The sequence below is a fragment of the Hippopotamus amphibius genome, chromosome 4, assembly GCF_030028045.1.
Source record: "Hippopotamus amphibius kiboko isolate mHipAmp2 chromosome 4, mHipAmp2.hap2, whole genome shotgun sequence".
NCBI classification, from domain to species: Eukaryota; Metazoa; Chordata; class Mammalia; order Artiodactyla; family Hippopotamidae; genus Hippopotamus; species Hippopotamus amphibius.
This window is the reverse complement of record NC_080189.1, coordinates 157,234,981-157,256,740: the sequence shown is the minus strand read 5'-3', so window position 1 is coordinate 157,256,740 and position 21,760 is coordinate 157,234,981. Positions and strand designations below refer to the sequence as shown.

Genomic DNA, 21,760 nt, shown 5'->3' with positions numbered 1-21,760 from the left:
GAAATCACCCCCAGTAACCCTAAATCCAGAATAATCGCTCTCCTTCATTACCACAGAAACCCAATCAACCAAAGTATTATCTCATATATGACTTTCTCTCTTCTCTAAGTATTTCTAAAGCCTGTAACTCAGAAGGAGAGGAATGAAAAAAGTCAGCATGACATCTGACAATGTATCACCCTCCCTTGAGAGTTACCTGAGCTTTATTCAGCAACAAAGATGAGCCCAACCCCAGGGATCCAAAAAGGATACATAGTCCCAATTCTCAAGGATACATAGTCCCAATTCTCAAGGATACATAGTCCCAATTCTCAAGGAATTCCAACCCACTTGGGGGGGTGGGGGTTCTGGTAAATGATAAACACTGTATTAAAGGTGCAAACAAACAGCCCTGGGAGCCCACAGGAAGACTCTGCTTCCTGGGTGATTGAGAAAAGCCTCACAGAAAAGGTACTATGAGTGAAGAATTGAAAAATGAGTACAGGGCTTCAATCCCTGGTGCAGGAAGATCCCACATGCCACAGAGCAACTAAGCCCGTGCGCCACAACTACTGAGCCTGTGTGCCGCAACTACTGGAGCCCACGTGCCTAGAGCCCATGATCAGCAACAAGAGAAGCCACGTTAATGAGGAACCTGCGCACCACAACAAAGAGTAGCCCCCGCTCGCTGCAACTAGAGAAAGCCTGTGTGCAGCAAGGAAGACCCAATGCAGCAAATAAATAAATTAATTAAAAAAAAGAAAAAAAGAAAAATGAGTAGAAATTGACTGGGTAAAGTGGGAAAGGCATGTCAAAGGCATCAAAGCATGGAACAGTAAAAGAAATGACAGAACTTGTTAAAAACCCTTGCACGGAACCACTGAAAAAGAAAGTAATCTCTTCCAATATATTGCATGATTCATGTGGGCATTCAAGGCTCTACACAAACAGACCCCAGTCTCCTTCTGCTACATTTCCCACAGTATAACATAGCAAGGAAGGGTGGGCTCTCCAGAACTAGCCTGGGGTCAAATTCTACTAACTGTACAGCCTTACCCAAGTTTTTAAAACCTATCTATACCTCAGTTTCTCCATCTGTAAAGTGGGGATGACAATAGTACCTTCCTCCTAGGATTATGATGTCATTGTTAAGAGGAAATGAATTAAAACAAATTATCACAAGCGAGGCATTCAGTAAATGCTAGTATTATTATATTTTTATTAGCATTTCTATCTTATTATTTACTTTTCCATGCTGGACACTGTAGCAAATCTGAAATTCTTAACCTCAACACTTGCCCATGCCTCAATCTAAAGAATTCTTCATATGTTCCAGTCCCACCTAGCAAGACACTGCTTGGATACCATGGCCTAGATGAAGCTTCACTGAGCCAGCTCCCCTCACTCACTGGGGAAATGAGTGCCTCTCTCTCTCCCTCCTCTGAAACCCCCACAGTATTGTGACAGGCCTCTCTTGGGGCACTTATCACTCTGTTATGATGCCCATGCCTGATTCCCCTACAAAGCGATACATGTGGCTCTTTAAGAACCTAGACTGCATCTCAATGATCTTCATCTTCCCCGAAGAACGGACAGTCTTCACATCTGGGCACTCAAAGTTTGCTGTCAAGCAAATCAAAATACTCTCCCTGTTAAGTCAAGAACAGACAAGAGCTTCTGAAATTGCTAAAACATCTACCAAGTTATTCTTCCTAATAAAAGCCCTCACCCAGAGAGAAACTTGATTCAATTCTACACAGCTCCTTTGTTAGTGAATCCTAAAGAAAAGTCAATAAAAATGGTGTTCTTAGATCGACTGACAACAGACAAAACTGAGTCACCTTTGGACTGCTGCTGGGTAAACAAATCTCTCTCCTTTCTTCATTCTCTGAACAAGTTCTAATGTAAATTTGTTCAGGCCATTGTTGCCTTTCTGTCACATGTTGACAAAAGGTGGGACAAAGTCTCCACAGAAATGTCATTTTCATTGCTCATTCAGATTCTAAAGCCTATTCTGTCTGGGTTTTGCTGCTTTCTTCCCCTCCATGCAAAGGAAGGCTAGCCTGGAACTGCCCAAAACACTTGGCTTACATGATAACAGTGCCAGTATTCTATGCACAACTCTTACCTCTGGAGCCCCTTATCTCCAGTGACAGTTCCCTGGCAGACAGAACCGCCACTCTCCTCCAACACCCACCTAACTCAGAAACATAATTATTGCTGAGTGTTACTTGACTAAAATCCCAAAGTTCAATTAACAGAAAAAAGTTAACTAGGATGGACTTCCTCCTAGAATAAGAACATTTTGATAGTCAAGCACATTCAAGCAATTCAAAGACGGTCTTCAATGACTATGCTTTTCTTTTTTCGTTTACTTTGACTTTTCCAAAAGAAGAGCCGTAAACAATTATGATTAACAAAACAACCAAAAAGGAGAAAACAGCATAAAACAGAACTCAAATAGTACTACTGCTTAGTCTTTAAAATATATATGCAATTATTCTCCATAGTAAAACACTGGATACCATGGATTCAAAAAGGACGAATTAGGCACAGGAGAGAAGTGAGGTGGTCATTCCAGAAATTCATTCAGAGACAAGGGTACCACGAATGAGCAACCTGACCAGCAAAGCCCATCAGAAATCCATAAAATCACATGGCCAACAAAGTGCCAAAGTAAGTGTGTTTAATTCAACAGTAACGCTACGAAAGGTTATTTTGAATATTTCTAGAACCAAAAAGGTCATAAGCAAAGGCAACACACTAGAAAGCTTCTAAAGCCAGTATCTACATGACTTTTCAAGCACTAAAGCTATTTATACCTTATGTCAACAAATATAAAAGTTCATAGCTATATGACTATATTTTCTATTTAAAAAAAAAAATGTCTAATGTATTGATCACCACGATCCCAAAACTGACAAAATTACTATAAATTTACCATTTCCTCTATAATCTAGCTGCTTCTAAATACACTAAACAAGGGGGGCGGGGGGCAAAGGGGAAGCTGGGACGAAGTGATAGAGTAGCATAGACATATATACATTACCAACTGTAAAATAGATAGCCAGTGGGAAGTTGCTGTATAACAAAGGGAGATCAACTCGATGATGGATGATGCCTTAGAGGGCCGGGACGGGGAGGGTGGGGGGGAGTCGCAGGAGGGAGGGAATATGGGGATATGTGTATAAATACAGCTGATTGACTTTGGTGTACCTCAAAAACTGGTACAAGAATGTAAAGCAATTATATTCCAATAAAGAGCTTAAAAAAAATAGAAAAAAAAAGAAAAATCATGATGGTCAAAATTAGCAAAAATTCAATAACAGTTTTAATTGCATTTCAACTAAGAAAAGCATAATGACCAAAATTAATAAAAATTTCAGTAATACTTTTTTTTTTTTTTTGGGCACACGGGCTTAGTTGCTCCGCGGCATGTGGGATCTTCCTGGAGCTGGGATCGAACCCGTGACCTCTGCATTGGCAGGCGGATTCTTAACCACTGCGCCACCTAGGAAGCCCCTCAGTAATACTTTTAAAAAATTAAATAAATAAATAAAATAAATACACTAAACAAGAGTGCTGGGGGGGGGGTTCCAAACTCATTAAATAAGTGACACATGGATGAATGCTTTATATTTTGTCCAAAGGCCAACTCTGCTATGGTAATAGCTAATTACTAACATTCTTTTTTTTTTCAGTTCTCCTAATTAAGACTGGGAAAACCTCCATTTTTTTCTCACATGTGAAACTTGCCTGAAGAGGCTTACATGAAGAGCATGTAAGTATTGCTAAGCTACTAGAACTTACATCTTTCGTCTTCAAGTGCCACAGATCTTATGTTCAAGTATGACCATAACCTTAGAAGTATTATGATGATTAAGAAATCAGACAGGGTTGGATCTAAAAGTACTACCAAATAGTCACATTATCCCTACTCCACTTGAGATCATTTCCTTGCTTCCCAAGGCTGACAGCGATGGTTCTCTATCGAGGCCTACAATTCCTGACATTGCTTTAGATTTTAGATTCGTTCTACCCTCCTTTCCAAGAAACTTAATAGATCTATATCCTATTTCCTAAGGTCCTGTCCTTCAGATAAACTACAGTGAGCTGGCATGCCACAGGTAAACATGATCTCGAGATACAATTTCTTCCGTGATAATACCAGCAACTTAACAGCAAGTCTTTGAAAAGCATCCAAAATACCAGATTGAACATGGAGCAATTTAGGGGTGAGTCCCTGAGCATTCTGTAAGAAACAGCAAAAACAGTATTTAGGTAGTCATCTCTTCTGTTTTCATGCAAGACTAGATCTGGTCATGAAGGTATTAAGAAATGAGTATTATGAAAACAAAGGAGAAGTTTTACGCCATGAAAAATATTCAACTAAAAGTTACCTGCAAGAAGCATTCAATTACCAAAGAGTAGAAACACAAATAGCTTAATTCCTGACTACACAAGAATACATTAATTACATTTAATACACCGCTTTACACAGATGTCCTGCTTTATAATTTTTTAAACACTTTCCTGTCTGTTACCTTTCAAGTAAGATACTGTTAACAACTGTATGAAGTTTACATTTCCCATGTACAGGTGAAGAAACTGAAAACGTTTTTAAATGACACTCAGATTAAACCAGTAACCCAGGGACTTTTGAATCCCAAGTCTAGGAAATCTCTATTTTACGTAACAAACCTAATGTGTTCATTTTCAAAAAGAAGGAACTGGAAAGAATATGGTAACAATTAAAAGATTCTCAAAAAATGAAAGATTATCATTTATAACAACATTTTACACAATTATTAGCCCCTCAACAAAAAATGACTACCATGAAAACTATAAAAAGGAAAATGTCTACTACTCAATGTCTACCAAACAAAGCACAAAGAAAGTAAACGCCACTAAGACAGTCTAATGTAAATGAAATCATTAGCAGGAAATACATTAGTTTTCAAATCACTAACCCATACATAATGGACCCCACGTACACACACTTTCTTTTTTCCATTTATAGCGAAAGATAAGCTGAATTCGTGGTTTACAACCTACAGATCAGGTTAATAATAATGTATGCCAATCAAAACGCTTACTGTAATAAAACTAAAAAGTCCCTAAAGGATAAAAATGGATGACCAAATTTATGCTTATCTACATTCCCTCAAGAAATAACAATAAAAGAAAAATGGAAGAAGAAACAATAACATGTGAGACATGCCAACAAAATTCTGAAAGATGGAAAGCCAATGCGTAACTAAAAACTGACTTAGCAAACTGGAAGAAAGCTGAAACCTAACTGGTGGGGATAAGGAGAAAACCCTGGAATAGGCTAGGAAGAAGCAAGTCTATCCATGGTACAGAATTCCAGAAAGGATTACTACATAAGGGATGAAGCTGAAAACAAAAGGAATTGGTTTTACTTTTGTTTTTTTTTAAGAACTTTTATTGAGATTAATAGACATACAATAAACTGCATATATTTAAAGTGTACCATTTGATATTTTTTTCTTATTAGTAATGTATATATGGCAATCCCAATCTCCCAATTCATCCCATCTCAAGCCCCACCCCCCCACCCCAACCCCAAGGAATTGGTTTTAGAATCTGTGTAAAGAACCAATTGCCAAACACAATAACTGTACATTTTACCAGCATCAGTCTAGGGTTTATTCAATGAGAGGTTTGACCAGGCATAACTGAGAATAGGAATGAATCTCTATACTAAAAATATGGGTCAGCAAGTTAAGAGCAGACTGCCAGCCCCGCTTCAGACTTACAGACTAGAAGATTCTTTACTGGCGAAACTGACATCTGAGAACTCTCAATGAAATGTCACAGGCCAAGCTCAGCATCCATAGGGGAAGGACACCAGAATAACCAGGCCCAATGTCAGGGACAGAGTAAAGGGACAAAGCAGGTGATTAAATAGTTAATTCCATTAGGGGACTGTAAGTAATGAAAAAAGTATGCACAGACATATATATACTACCAACTGTAAAATAGTCAGTGGGAAGTTGTTGTATAACAAAGGGAGTCCAGCTCAAGGATGGAAGATGCCTTGGAGGACTAGGGCAGGGAGGGTGGGGGGGACTCGGGGGGGGGGGGTCGGGGAAGGGAGGGAGTACGGGGATGTGTGTATGGAAACAGATGATTGAACCTGGTGTACCCCCCCAAAAAAAAATTAAAAAAAAAAAAAAAAAAAGTATGGAAGACTCCTGTAAGTTAATGATCACTCAAGAAAGGTTTGCTTAACCACAAAGCCAAGCAGGCTTACAACAAAAACTATGGAACAGGAGCATGAGACATGCCCCAGAACAGTAAAACCACAGTGGCATGAGACCCTCATCCTACCCAGCGGGCTGAGAAAGTTAACAATTCCTAGGACGTGCTCCTCTGTACACACTAAAAACAAAACTATAAGGAAAAGGTGACATTATACTGAAACCTGAGATGGTTTACCATGTTTTAGCATATGTTACTGCCTTTCTGCTCATTTCCATTGCACCATGACAGTCCCAGTTTGACCATGTAGGGGTAAGAAAACTCCCCACCGAACGTGGAGGAGGAATTTATGATGGAAGCCTGATGCCTACTCAAGAATGAGAAAGAAGGTGGTGTTCTCCCCCTCCCCACTTCTCCTCTGATTATAGATCTGTAGCCCACTAAGTTCTCCGTGCAGCACCCTCTTGCCGGCCCACTTTAAGCCTCACAAGCGTCCTATTCTAATAAATCATTTCTTATCTATCAATTTGCCTCTCTCTGAATTCTTCCTGTGCTGAGACATAACCAGAGCTCCTTGGAGCCCTGCAAGACGCGTTTCAGCGGTTTCATCACCACGCACACAGAACTTTTAATCAACTTTAAGACACAGTATTACCACAAAAAAAGAACATCGTAATTACAAAAGGGACAACTTAACATAAAGACATGGCAATTGTGAATGTATATGCACCTCAAAATACATTAAGCAAAAGCAGAATTAAGGAAAGAAAAGGACAATGCATGAGTAGAAGATTTTCACATCCCATCTCAGTAACTGACACAATTAAACCAAAGACAAACAAAAAAATTCAGGGAAAAAATCGGGAAAGACACAGAAGATCTAAAAAACACTATCAACTACCTTGACCTAATTGACATTTATAGAAACTCTAACAACTGAAGAATATACATTCCTTTCAAATGCACATTACATTACCAAGATAGACCACATGCTGTGGCTATAAAGTAAGTCTCAATAAGTTTAAAAGGATCAAAATCATACAGAGTATATTCTCTGATTACCATGATATTAAACTAGAAATCAACAACAAGATATCTAGGAAAATTCTAAATATATGGTGACTGAACAACAACATGCCTCCAAAGAGTTCATGGATCAAAGATGAACTCAAAAAGGAAATTAGAAAATACTGTGAACTGAATGGCAACAACAGCAACAAAAATCAAAAATTTTGGAATGCCACTAAACAGTACATACAGGAAAACTTAAAACTCTAAGTGCTTAATCTAAGAAAATAAGAAAGATGTGCCAAAATGACCTGAGGTCCTACCTTAAGAAACAATAAAAAGAAGGGCAAACTAAACTCAAAATAGAAAAGAAATAATAAAGGAAATAATAATGAGATAATGAAATAGAAAACATAAAGTCAAGAGACAAAATAAAGTCAAATACTGGGTTTTAAAATTATCATCAAAACTGACAAACTTCTAGTTATATCAGTCAACAAAAAAAGAAGACAAAACACAAATCACCAGTATCAGAAATGAAAAAAAACATATATTACCAGAGATCTTACAGACATTTAAGAGTATATGACGTATAGCTTTACACTAACAAACTCAACTTACATGAAATGGACACATTTCTTGAAAAAAATGAAACCTATCAAAATTGACACAAGAAACAGAAAACCTAACTAGTCCTATATCTTTTCAAGAAACTGAATCTGTTATCAAAAATATTTCCAAAAAAACCACTCCAATTCCAGATGATTTCACTGATGAATTCTATCAAACATTCAAGAAAGAAATTTAACTTTTTCAGAAAATAGAGGAGAGATCACTGCCCAACTCATTTTACAAGGCTAACATAAAACACTAATACTAAAACCTGACAAAGATAACAAAAAACAAAAACTACAGACTCATATCCCTTCTGAATACATATGCAAAAATTTTTTTTAAAGTTTGAGCAAATTAAATTCCATAAAATATTTAAAAAGTACATTATAAGCAAGTAGAAAGTAGAGTTTACCCAGGAATGCAGAACTGTTTTAACAACTGAAAATCAATCAACATAACACAATAAAGGAGAAAAGCTGAGGATCAGTTCAACAGATGCTGAAAGGCAATCCGACAAAATCCAACAACCATCATAACAAAAACTCTCTACAAACTAGGAAGAGTGCAGAATCTCCTGAAACTAATGAGGAACAACTACACTCAAAACCTAAAACCAATATCACACTCAAAGGTGAAAGACTGAATTGTTTTCCCCTGAGATGAAGAATAAGGCAAGAATGCTCACATTTACCACTTTCTAGTCAATGCTATACTGGAGGGTCCAGCCACTGAAATAAGGCAAGAAAAATAAATAAAAGGCATAAAGATCAAAAAGGAAGAAGTAAAACTTATCTGAAGATCCTATGATCATTCTTGTAGAAAATTTCAAGGAATCCGCAAAACAATTACTAGAACTAATAAATAAATGTAGCAAGATTTGCAGAACACAAAGTTGATTTAAAAAAATCAAGCATGTTCTTATTAGCAGCAATTAGAAAACAAACTTTTATTTTTAAATTCTACTTGTGGGCATACAAATAGTGGTATATATTGAGATACACACCCCCCCCACACACACACCCCCTCCCCCCAAAGTGAGGGAATAAACAAAGAAAGATGACTACACAGAATCCAGAAAATGAAATATCCCCAAAGGAGAAAACCCAAGGGAATCCCCAAGATGGCAGTAAATCCAAAATGGCAGGTCTGTGGTGGCTCAACAGTAAGCAGTTCAGAACCAGCAGGACACAGAGCTCTGGGAGAGACAGTGCCAAGAGAAAACTGGAACTGATGGATACCCTAACAAGTTCTACTATTTGAGTCCTTACAGTTCCATCAGAATGCTTAGAGCAAAGTTAGCACTTAGTCAATAGAAAGAGAAAAACAAATACCGTATGCTAACTCATATATACGGAATCTGAAGAAATAGTACTGATGAACCCAGTGACAAGGCAAGAGTAGAGATACAGATGTAGAGAATGGACTTGAGGACACGGGGATGGGGTGGAGGGCGAAGGGGAAGCTGGGACGAAGTGAGAGAGTAGCATAGACATATTTACACTACCAACTGTAAAAGAGATAGCTAGTGGGAAGTTGCTATATAACAAAAGGAGATCAACTTGATGATGGGTGATGCATTAGAGGGCCAGGACGGGGGGGGGGGGGGGGGGGGGGAGTCGCGGGAGGAAGGGGATATGGGGATATATGTATAAATACAGCTGATTCACTTTGGTGTACCTCAAAAACTGGTACAAGAGTGTAAAGCAAATATATCCCAATAAAGAGCTTTAAAAAAATAGCAATTATCACTCTGCACAGAAAAAAAAAAGAAAGAAAGAAAGCTAAGCAAATTAAAAACAAAGTAACCACTATATCTGAGGGGAAAAAGTTGAAGAAGGAGTAAGTAATCACTGAATACTCTCTGGCCAAGGTCATCAATATTCAAATGATAATACTTTAAGTACTGAATGATGGCCTAACCAAAAATTAGATAAAACTGTCATTGGGAGAATGGGGAAAGGATAGTGGGGGAGCTAAATCATCACCTTCTGTAGGAAGATGTCAAAAGATAATGTTTAGAATTAAAAACTCAATCTGAAAGAATAAAAATAGTGCTTGCTTCGGCAGTACATATACTAAAATTGAAAGAATAAAAATAAATTATTTAGATATACAGCAATAAATGCCAAAAGAACTAGCTTAAAAAAAAACCAAGAAAACAAAAAACGGGACTTCCCTGTTGGCACAGTGGTTAAGAATCCGCCTGCCAATGCAGGGGACACAGGTTCGATCCTTGGTACGGGAAGATCACACCTGCCTCGGAGCAACTAAGCCCGTGCGCCACAACTACCAAAGCCTGCGCACCTAGAGCCCACGCTCCACAACAAGAGAAGCCACCATAATGAGAAGCCTGCGAACCACAACAAAGAGTAGCCCCCGCTCGCCACAACTAGAGAAAGCCCATGCACAGCAACAAAGATCCAACTCAGCCAAAAATATATAAATAAATCTTCAAAACAAAACCAAAAACAACCATGAAAATGACTGCCTCTGAAGAGAGGTAGAAAGGCTGGAGCACAGAATTTTTTCTTTTCAAGGCTGTATTACTATTAACTATTCTACTTACTATTTAAACCAGGCATATTATTGCTTTGCTAAAAATTAAAATAAACATTTCAAATAAAAATCTATAGTGTCCAACCTTGAGGCCACTGTCAAGGAAATATTTTTAACTGAATTTGGTTTCTCCAAACAAGTTTACAGACAAAAATCAGTTTGAGTAAAACACGTGAGAAATGTATACGAACAGTTACAAAAAATTAAAACTATTTGTAAACTGAAGAACAAGCAGTTCAATAAAAACATTCAGTAAAATGTTTAGTAAAAAAGACTACAGAAACACTGAATCTGTATCAAATATATGCAGTTTCCTAATAAATACTGCAAGTAGTAATTAAGGAAGTAAAAAAAAATTTTTCAAATACACTGGCATCAGCCTCAAAAAATATATAATATGCCCAAAAGGCCTTGCTACCCACTTTCAGTTCTTCAGCTGCCAACAGTAACCTGGAGTATTTTCCAATACTCCCTAAGAGCTCCAAAGATCAGTTCTTGACATTCATAGCAGAGACCCCCTGAATGGACACATTACCAATATTTGAGAAGGACTCCTCTCCATCCAGTCTCTAGAGAGTGAATTACTTCTGAGGGTATCTTTTGCAAAACAACTTTTAAGTCACAAAAATACCAGAAGGAGAAGGAAAAAAGGGGACCGGAGAAAATATGATAAAATTTTGAAACATATATACAATATATTTCTAAAACACTTGCAACACTTTAACTCATTCTTTTATTTTTTTAACTCATTCTTTCAGATGTTAAGTGGGAGACTTTCTGGAAACCCTGAAAAACTGTTCATAGTTCTACCCAAACAGAAGCATTCTAATTAAATGCATAATATTAATATAACTGTCTAAGAAAACATTTAAGAGAACTCTACAGATAGTTTCTCAAGCAGACTCCATCCTGTGGGGCAATTCCTCACTAAAGATATATGTAGTCCATGTGCTCATTCTTGTGTTTGTGATCTGTGATTATGCAACTGAACATTATAGTCACCCCAGGCCATCCTGCATTTAAAGAGAAGTGTTTACGGCCATATCCTGCCAAACAACCATAATATACTTAACCTCAGTTCAACCGCTGCTTGAATGAACTTGCTAGGATCACAGTGAAACACAGATGCAAAACAAATACCAGGCCAAGGAATGTGATGTTCGGATACTGAAAAAAGAGGGGGTGAAGAGGGAAATCCTTATATAATGCCTCTTAGTCTCTAGGGCAGAATGTACATGAGTATTTAAATTCTAAAAGATGGAAATCTAAATATAGAACATGGGTAAAAAATAACAAATTCCTAATTTTCAAAAAAGAAATGAATTCCTCTAAAGGGTGGAGTGTGTTATCTCAGAAAGCAGTTCCAAGTAGGTGGCAATAAAGGACAATGTTGTTTCTGGATCTATCCAAGCAAATTAGCAAGTCTAGAAACAGGAGAAAAAGATAAATATGAGAACATTTTTCAAAGGTATTGTTCAGAGTAGATTACACTAGGTTATTAACTTGAATCTGCTTGTATTATCGACAGCAGCCAGAAGTCACTACCAGCTACTTGCTTCCTGTGATCTAAACCCACTCTGGGGTGCCAGACTAATTCTTAGTGAACAATCCTTACAGGAAGGTGAGCCAATGCCTTCATTCTCTTCTGTCGGTCAATCATCAAACAGTATTGGCCAAAAATATTTCCTCTAGAGAAGGCTTATAAATTAAAAATCAGGAATGAGACAGTATGATAATGTCTTAACTCTGATTTATGTTTTCTCACTTCTTAATAAAATACAGACTTCAGTCCGTAAGGCCAAGAGTCCACCAAAAGATCTGTTTCAACCATTCAGTCACCATATTTCATAGTTAACAGGAGAGTTGCATTAAGGAGACCCAGGAAGGAGTAAGGAGCTGACACTTATCATCGATGAGCTCCAGACTACGCAGTTGGACCTCAGTTTCATTTTATCATTCAAGTAAGAGTGACACAAGAGTACACAGTACACAAAGACTATGCATGAAACTGGATCTCTGATAAAAGTCCATTTATGACGATCACTATTAACACTCAATCATGCCTAGAATAAATTTATAAGAACACATTTCAGTGTGTTTAAAAAACTTTGAGGCTGCCTTCTGGTACTTTCAACAAGAGAGAGAGATCATTTTAATCTTTCATTTGTTATGAATCAACAAATCCTTCCGGAAATGTTCTCCTTATTACTCAAGGTAAGGGAAGTATTACTAGAATGCCATTTCGCAATTCATCTAGATCACCAGTGCCGAATGTTCTCCCAAGTATATCTTATTCACACTAATGTTCCTCAGGATTGGTGCTGATTAAGTATAAAGTGAACTATTTTACCAGTGAGGAAAAAGCATTATTTTATCAAGGTTACTGTCGGATAAAAATAGAGTTCAACTTCCCATTTGGTAGCCTTTCTCAATCCAAAACACCATTTTTACTATCAAATTCAATAAGTATTTACCTTTATAATGTTACATTAATAGACTGCTTTTATTATACATACTTTCTAAAAAATGGATACTCCAGAGCATGAACTATTTCTGTATATGTTAAATTATTACTGGTATTACAAAATAAAATATACAAATATAAGTAATTTAGAAAGTAAACTGTGATGTCACAGATAAAAAGCACCATCTCTGATTCAGTGAAATCCTGACATCAAAGCTGGAAGCAGGACCTTTGAATCCTATATCCATAAACAACCTTGGACAAGTGAGCTGACCCCTCTGATTCTCCATTTCTATATGCTTTACCTGGAGAACACCACCAAATTCCTGAGAGAAAGAAATGAAACCATGGATATAATAACCTCTCAGGACACTACCCACATAAGTAAGTACTGGCCATTATTGTTAAGTTGTTTTCACGTAAGGGAAAGGGAAAGTATGCAGTAATCACACCCAGAAGAGTTAAACTTAAGCAATATACATGCTAGTCTTTAAAAGTCTATCCAAATAGTGAAATAAGAATACCACAAAAATAAAATAAAATATACAAGAACATATGAAAAAGTTCTCCAAGGTCTAGTATATTCTACCATGATTTTTTTTTTAGAAACTCTTAGTTGTATTGACTTGAGCAGACAACGTCTAAGATTTCATACATAAAACATTTACTACTTCACCTCCCAATATCTTAAAAACAGAATAAATCTTTTAATAAGAATAAACTAATGTTTTAATAAGAGCTCAGAATGTTGATTAGCTTTTTTTTATAAAAGTAAAAAAGTGGATAACAGGCTAAATGTCCATCAACTTGGAAATGGATGAAAAAAATATGCAGCTATAAAAAGAATGAGAGGGATTTATATACCCTAATATGGAATCATCTAAGACATGTCAAGTTTAAAAAAAAAAAAAAACCATATAAAGTAAGACTCTATTTATGTTAAGACAACTGAAAAAATAAGTTACCATACATACATATTTATGCACTTGAACACGTACACCAAGGATTGAAAGCATGCGACCAATAGTGACCTCTTGGTTTTAGTCTGCATAATCCTGTTACTTGACTATTTCAGTGAGACTCTATTTATATATTACTTGTATAATTTATGAACCCCCCAGGAAAGCTAGCCAATAAATACACTAGGCTAAAATCAAGTAAAAATAAGTTTTAGACAGCACTTCACAGTTTACAAAAGGATTTTGTAATCCTTTAAATAAATCCTTCAAAATCCTTTAACACATCATCTAATTTGATCCCCACAATAGCTTCTAGAATGTAAGGTGGTATCCTTCCTTTACAAGTGAGAACAGACTCAAGTATTTATTAATCCACAGTTAATAAATGCAGAGCCAAAACGGAAACATGGTCCCCTGACTCTAAATTCAGTGTTGAGCTTCTTGTGCTATAGCCTCTCCATACACTGACATGCTGGCATCTATACCGAGTTCTCTAAACCTCTGTAGTGCTCGCCTTCACGTGAAAGTTCACAGTGTGGAGGTAAAGGCATTACAGTGGGAGTCAACCTGGGTTTCTGTCTTGACTACACCACCACTAAGACTTCACAGTAAGTCAAACTCTTCGACCATAATTCAACAGTGATACTTTTAAAAAATACCGATACCCAGGCCTGACCTCCAGAGATAGGACTTAATTGGTCTGGGGCATCAGTACATTTATTAAAAGCTCCCCGGGTTATTCTCAGGTGCAGCTTGATTAAGATCAGAGCTTTATGACAATGTTATTATCTGATAAAAAATAAAAGATACTAAAAATCACATGCTATATACTTCCACAGAGTTGAAATGAGGGATGAACGTTATCATATATGGGAAAGCCTCATATAAATAGTAAAATGCTTTATACATGTAAGGGATTGTTACTTATTCCTTCCAACAGGCAGCACATCTTCTGTGCCCAAGGCATGTGCTGGGAGGGAGAGGAAAGGCATCATTCTCAAGAAGCTGGGAAGCTGCCATGTCCTCAAATTACAGCCAAGCAGATGGTGATGACCAGCCCAGCCTTAGGGTTTGAAGGTGCATAGGGGTAACGGTGGGAAGAGGGCTTAGAAAGGGCAGGGCAGAGGAGACCCTTGAGCTAGGTCTTCACATTCTAGACAGGGGACACATCACACCCTGGCAAGTGGTTCAGGATGGCCAGGGGTCCTCAGAGAGAGGTCTCGGGCCCCTAGGGGTCCTTGAGACCCTTTCATGGAGCCTGTGAGGTTAAAACTATTTTAATAATAATACTAAGACACATCATCGCCAAAAAACTAGAAACAGTCCAAAGTCTTCCAACTGTTAAATAGACAAACATATTCATATGTTTGTCTATGTATGAACATAAATATTCATACATTGGAGTAAGACAGCCGTTAAAAGGAACAAATTAGTGATACACACAACAGCATGGATGAATCTCAAGTGCATTATGTTAAATGAAAGAAGCCAGATTCAAAAGGCTACAGACTGCAATTCCATTTACGTGACATTTGGGCACAAGCGAAACCACAGAACTAGAAAACCGGTCAGAGGGTGCTGAGGCTAAGGGTAGGGGAACATTTTGGGGTGATGGAAATGTTCTTTATCTTCATTGTGGTCACACAGTCACACGCATTTGTCAAAACCCAAAGAACCGTACACTAAAAAGGGTGGACTACACTGTGTATAAATTATACCTCAGGAAATCAAACTTTTAAAAATAATACCATGCTGCTATTTGCCTTTTTCACTCTCCTTCTCTCGTGTTTTCCAGAAGCTGCATGACATGATGATGTCATCACTCTGCATGAAAGGAATGTAAGCTTGTACATTATGTTTTAAACTTTTCTCCATTTTAATTTCTAATACAGTAAATAGTGATAGATATAATCGAAAGAAACAAAAGTTCCCTCGGGGCCTTAATAATGTTATAAAAGGTGTCTGAGACCAAAAGTTTGAGAGCCACTGCTATAGGTAACAGGGAGGCCCTAAAGTGTTCCAAGCGGAAAGTAATGGGATCCAACTTTACAAAGATCGGTGCGGGGAAATTAGTTAAGAAGTTACTACAAAGGTCTAAGTAAGGCTGATTTCAGGATGCACTGGAAAGAAATTATGTCCACACATCCTCTGTAGCTTGTGAATAAATCCCAAGCCAGCTTCTCTCTACTAAGCTGCCTCTTTGTTGGTTTGTTAATGTTTTGCAAACTAATTTCCTTTAACCAGTGATATACTTAAGAAGCTAAATCTGCACCAAGAGCCATCCTACAATGCATTACTGATTTTTGCATTACTCCCTCAGTTGCCATTGTCCCTCTTCAAATGATGCCACCAACTTAAAGTTGAGTTTTATATATTTTAAACTTGAAAAGTAACCATCCTAAAGAGGTATAAAAATTAATCTAGAAGTGATTCAGTATCTCAAAATCAATTAGGAAAATTAGGTAGATGATTTAAAAGCCAATTTATTACTTCTTGGAAATATATTTTCATTTGTAACAAGAAACATGATGACAATCCCACCTCAGCACAATTTTCCCTATGCCATGTGGTTTTTTCGGATTTGGGTTGGGGGGGTTGTGTGTTTGATTTTTGTTCTGGGTTTGGTCTGCACAGTTCCCCTTCCCTCTATAGAAAACTCATTTCTAAATACCAGCCATATAAATTCCAAATTATTTTGAGTACAGATCTTTTTCCTATAATTTTCTCATGCCCAGAACTACTATAGTACTCTGGGATGCCACAGAGATAGAAAAATTAATCTTAAAACCATCCATGTCTTTAAGCTTTAATACAGAAAACAAACAGATGACAGATTAATCAATCAGTCACAGGAAGGAAGTGGTAGGTATCAGAAAGATGATTTCCTCCTCCTAAAAAAAAACTTAAATACAGTTTTACAAGCCATTTCGAATGAACATGTGCATGTGTTTTAATCGCCATCACATATTGCTTCTCTAATTGTTTGAAGTAGCCTGCCCACTGACACCTCTTAGATCATCCCAAACAGGTAGAAACCTGTCTGGAGAATTCAACTTGCCACCTCTTAAAAAATTCACCTATACTTCTATTCATGTGAAAGGGGGTGGGGGGAACCCCAGACTTCGGCTAAGGGGGGGTCATATATTATTAAGATGAAGTAAAACTAGATCCTTACCTGAAAGTACAGTGCTTTTCATCTACCTCTTATACAAAAATCTTGGGAAATTAGTTTACAGTCAGTCCTATAGGAGATTCAAATTTGAAACTGAACCTATGGATTGAAAAGGGGAAATAATGAACGTGAAATACATGCACAATGAAGATAAAAACATCAATCTGATCAAAGATGAAATTTCCGTACACTTGTTAAAGCCAAATGGTTTCTGCAGGAAACCTGTTCTCCGTGACTCAAATCCAAAATGGAAAACGTGGGTGGTTCTTCCTGTCTTACCATTAGGAGTCAGCCAATTGGCTGCTGAAGTTTTCACACAACTTAAGTTCAAACACTAGCCTCCCATCTGCTCTAATACTGTCATACCTTAGTGAAATGAAAGAGGCATAAAGGCTTTCTTCAGCCTCAAAGTCAGTCTCTAACAGGGTACCTTGGGCTTATTCTGTCTAGACCATATTGGAGCACCCTGCCAAGTTCTTCAAAAATTCAAATCCAGAAGATGTAAAAAATGAGAGCTATATCACAAAATAATTCAGGGGCTGTAAAGCTCTCTCTCACTTCAGAGCTATGATTTCTGAAAAATGACTCTCCTGGGTACTAAGCTATAGTAGCATATTGGGGAAGCTGGGGCCCCAGCCTCATTGTCTTCACCATAGCTGCACTTCTTCACCACCCACAAGGCACTCACTCTCTGCCAAATCATGCCTGCCAGCAGATACCATACTTGAACTTCTACACATGTAACTCTGCCAGATTGGGGTATGAATCCAGTAATTCTGTAAGGTAACTCTGCCTCTCCAATTAGCACTAGTAAACTAGCTAGTGTGACGCAGACTTAACAGAAAACACACACAACAGCATGCCTTCAAGGTGATACTAGCATGGCAAGACAATCAGCTATACACGTCTCACAAAGGCCTCCTGATGCTGACACCTGCAATCAAAGGAAAATCTGCAAACACCAGGCAATTAAAATTCAGATAGACTCCAAGTTCTAGTCCCTCAAGATTGCTGGCCCAATTTGAAAGTTCCTCATATCTTAGGAGGCGGTCTGAAAATTGCCAAGAGGCTCACAGAATCCACCCTACTTATCAGAGGAGAGCTTGCTATGAGCCACCAGTGACTTAGTTTAGCAAGTTCGTGCGTGATGATGCCCCTGTGGGAGTCACGCAGGAGAAGCCACTGGCCAGACTACACTAAGGGGCACTGCCTCCCAAAATATTCTTCTTGAGGGAACAGAACTGTTTCGTGTGGAGACAATGAACAACTTGAAATAGGCACACTATTTGTACATTTAAATTTTAGAAAATATGTGTTTGGAGGTGTTAAGCAGATAACAAGCAAGCAGAGATCATAAGCTCTTAGAGCTGGAAGAGACCCCAATACCCCATTATCACTGTAAAACTCTCACTTTACCGATAAGATTAAGTCACAATCTGCTGACTGCCAGCCTAGTGCTCTTCCTTTTACATCCTGCTCTCTAATTAGTTGTGGAAACAGTATTTTGGAGCATATTAAAATCAAGTTACAGCTCGACTGCATAATAAATATCTCATTTAACCATGTGTTACAAAAGAAACAATTAACATAAAAGATCGAGAAGTAAAAACCTTCATAGTATTCCCTGCTGGGGAAGGGTAGGGTAAGGTTGGCTGTCTTTCCTCATGTAAGTCTAATTTTATGGTCAAGGAAAAAACATGTACAAATTATATATACAAATCATCTCTCTTTTTTTAAAACTGATCCCTTCCAAACCAGTATCTTTAGCAAAAAGATACAAATCATATCTTATTTCATTTACACAGAATGTTGAAATGACATAAATAGCAACCCTATCTTCTCAAGTTGAGGTTTAAAATATTTTCTAAATAATTTTCACTGCACTATAATTACTTTCCCCAATATATTTACCTTCAGAACAGATCAAGTAGAGCTATTTCCCTGTTGTAGTTTTCTTTAAAACTCTGATTTTCTTTTTTTAACACCTGCAAGACAATAATAACCTAAGGTGTTCTTTCATTCTGTTCATTTCCTCAAAATTCCAAATGATGATTCCTCAGATAAGCACATTTTTGCAAAAAAACACAAAAAACTGCCTATACACATGAAAAGAGGACATAAATAATTTGTATAAGATAAAATATCTGCATGAATTTTTAAGATAAAATATAAATCTCTAAACAAATTCATAGCTGCTCCCTGGGTTACCTACAAAGACAGGTTTATACATTCCTCTTCTGTTAAGAATCATTCAGTGAAAATTTGTGAAAAAATTAGTACCAATTCTGCCATTCATTAGTTGTGTGATATTGGGCAAATCATTTAAGCTTTGGGCTTAAGCTTATATAAAAAGTCAGAATACTTGATTTCTAAGGTATTTTCTAGGTTTCTAAACATGTTATTAAGACATTACCATCTTTATTTCTCTTGAATTTCTAAAGTCAAATATCTCCTTAAATAATAAAAATGAGCATTTATAAACTATGTTATATCCTAGAACTTCTTAGGAGGCTACCACCAGCATGGTGAAGTGACAATTTCAGAACAGCCTAGACTATCTGCACGAAATGTATGTCCTTGTCTCATGTTTTAGCTTTTCCAAAAAGGTTCAGAAATATACTTTCACATCCTGATGACTCTACTGAAGCATCTTCCACTCTGCAGAGACTTTGATTCCCTCCTCCTTCCTCCCCTTCTTAATACCCCAAGACTTTCAAATCTGCCCTTTTTTTAGGCCTCAATGTTGCAAATGAAAACCTTTTAAAAGTCAATTATGTTTAAAACCAGATATTGTTCAAGTCTATATTCGAGAACTTCTGTGTGCTTTATCGTTTAGTTATAGATTCTAACATCTAAAGAATCTGTTCCGCTGATTCAAGCTGAAAATGTAATGATTTTTTTTCATCTGAATCCAAGCTCCTTGTTTATCGCCAAATAAGGAGGTTCCAGAACACTGTATGTAACATAACTCACACACTTAAAATAATTCATTTTCTTTATATACCAACTGAAGATGTTGCCATCCCCAATGAGTTCACAAATAAAACAACCACTGGGATTGAGAATCTGTCATTTTATTATTTTTTTTTTATTATTTTATTTTATTTTTTGGGGGGTACACCAGGTTCAATCAACTGTTTTTATACACATATCCCCATATTCCCTCCCTTCCTTGACGCCCCCCCCCTCGAGTCCCCCCCACCCTCCCTGCCCCAGTCCTCTAAGGCATCTTCCATCCTCGAGTTGGACTCCCTTTGTTATACAACAACTTCCCACTGATTATTTTACAGTTGGTAGTATATATGAGAATCTGTCATTTTACTAGTAGGAATCCTACAGAGTAGCTGCTTTTGCCAAGTTCATTCATTCAACATGTATATACTGAATATATACTATGCACCAGGCACTATTTATTCTTCCTACTGGGGATATACAAACAAACTGACAAAACTCTGCCTTTGTGGAGCTTGTAGGCTAACAGAGGAAATATGTAATAGGCAATAAACATAGTATATAGACAAACTATATGGGATATACACATATAATATTAGAGGGGTTCTGCGCTATTAAAAAGAAAAAGTCCAGGATGGCAGAATAAGGGGACTCAGGAATGAATGGAGGGAAGATGGGTTGCAGTCTTCAGTAGAATGGGTCAGGGTAAGACTCACTACAAAGACAGCCCTGAGTCAAGACTTGAAGGAGGTGAGACGTGAACCAGATTTAATTTTCCTAGTAATTTTTTACCTCCTACTGATTTATGCATGTAATATAACACATGCCTTAACAGAAAAAGTTGTGTATGAGCACACTTATGAATAGATGAATAGCCCAGAAGAGTAAACAGAAAAGAGCTGTGTGTAAACCCCCTACATTTTTGCAGCTTAATCTACCAAGTGAAACTTACATTTTTAATTAGGTGTGCTCACTGTGCGTTCCCCTCCACAGCCACGAGGGCTGTCCTAACAAAATTCTTACCTCTATGATTCATATTCCTCAAAACTCAAGAAGAAATTTCCAACTATTCATTTGCCACACAGAAAAGCACCAGTGTTATCCAACCAACAACCCCACTGAGAAGGCCCAACTACAGGTCAGGACTGAAATCTCAGGATGGGAACCCAGGAGGCACTGAGCTTTTCCCACAGTGGTGAAACCTGTGCTCTTCTAGAGGGTTTAACGGGAAAAGAAAGGCGGGGCTGTGAAATCAGGAGGCCTCACCACCAACCAGCCCTGTAATCTTGAGCAGATTACTTCACACGGTTTTCTCAACTATAAACCGAGGGTTTCTGAACCAAATGATTTCTAAGTGCCTTCTAGGGATACGTCCATTTCAGAAAAAAACTTTTGATAAATAACCCTATATCAAAAAGTATAATAATGCTATGCTTTGTGATTCTGCTAACCCACTATCACAGATTCATACACTTTAATTTGTTCCTCTAGTAACAGTAATCAATTCGTATCGACCCATGCATAAAATCTCCACTCTCCCTCTCTGATCAAAAGATCAGAATGGGTCTTGTTCACCAAGGGCAAAAGAACCTGCAAAAAGATGATATTCTTGTCTCGGCTTTATTATCCACATACTCTTATTAGACCAGACTAATACAGAAATTTTAAACTAACACAAGCATGAAACTGACAGAGTTTTAAATATTCTTTATGCACCACTACCCCCAATTTGTTAAAGTATGTTTTTAAACAGTAGGCTTCCTTAAAAGTTATTTGTAACCCATCAGTATAGTTGCTATATTATTTCAAACAGGTGCTGTAATGAGCATT

General features: G+C 37.4%; 1 protein-coding gene across 11 annotated transcripts in view; it reads right to left on the bottom strand.

The window, feature by feature from the left end:
* Window positions 1-21,760, bottom strand: part of SIPA1L1 (signal induced proliferation associated 1 like 1) — a 443,906-nt gene that overhangs the window by 297,676 nt on the left and 124,470 nt on the right. For 3 of the 11 annotated variants that reach the window (XM_057730455.1, XM_057730457.1, XM_057730461.1), the window contains one exon: window positions 16,982-17,077. The exons of 7 other annotated variants lie outside the window; for them this stretch is intronic. The gene's annotated coding sequence lies outside the window, so the exon portion shown is untranslated. Of the gene's footprint in view, window positions 1-16,981; window positions 17,078-18,889; window positions 18,964-21,760 lie in introns of all 11 variants that reach the window. One more of the 11 variants, XM_057730460.1, reaches the window with a different exon arrangement.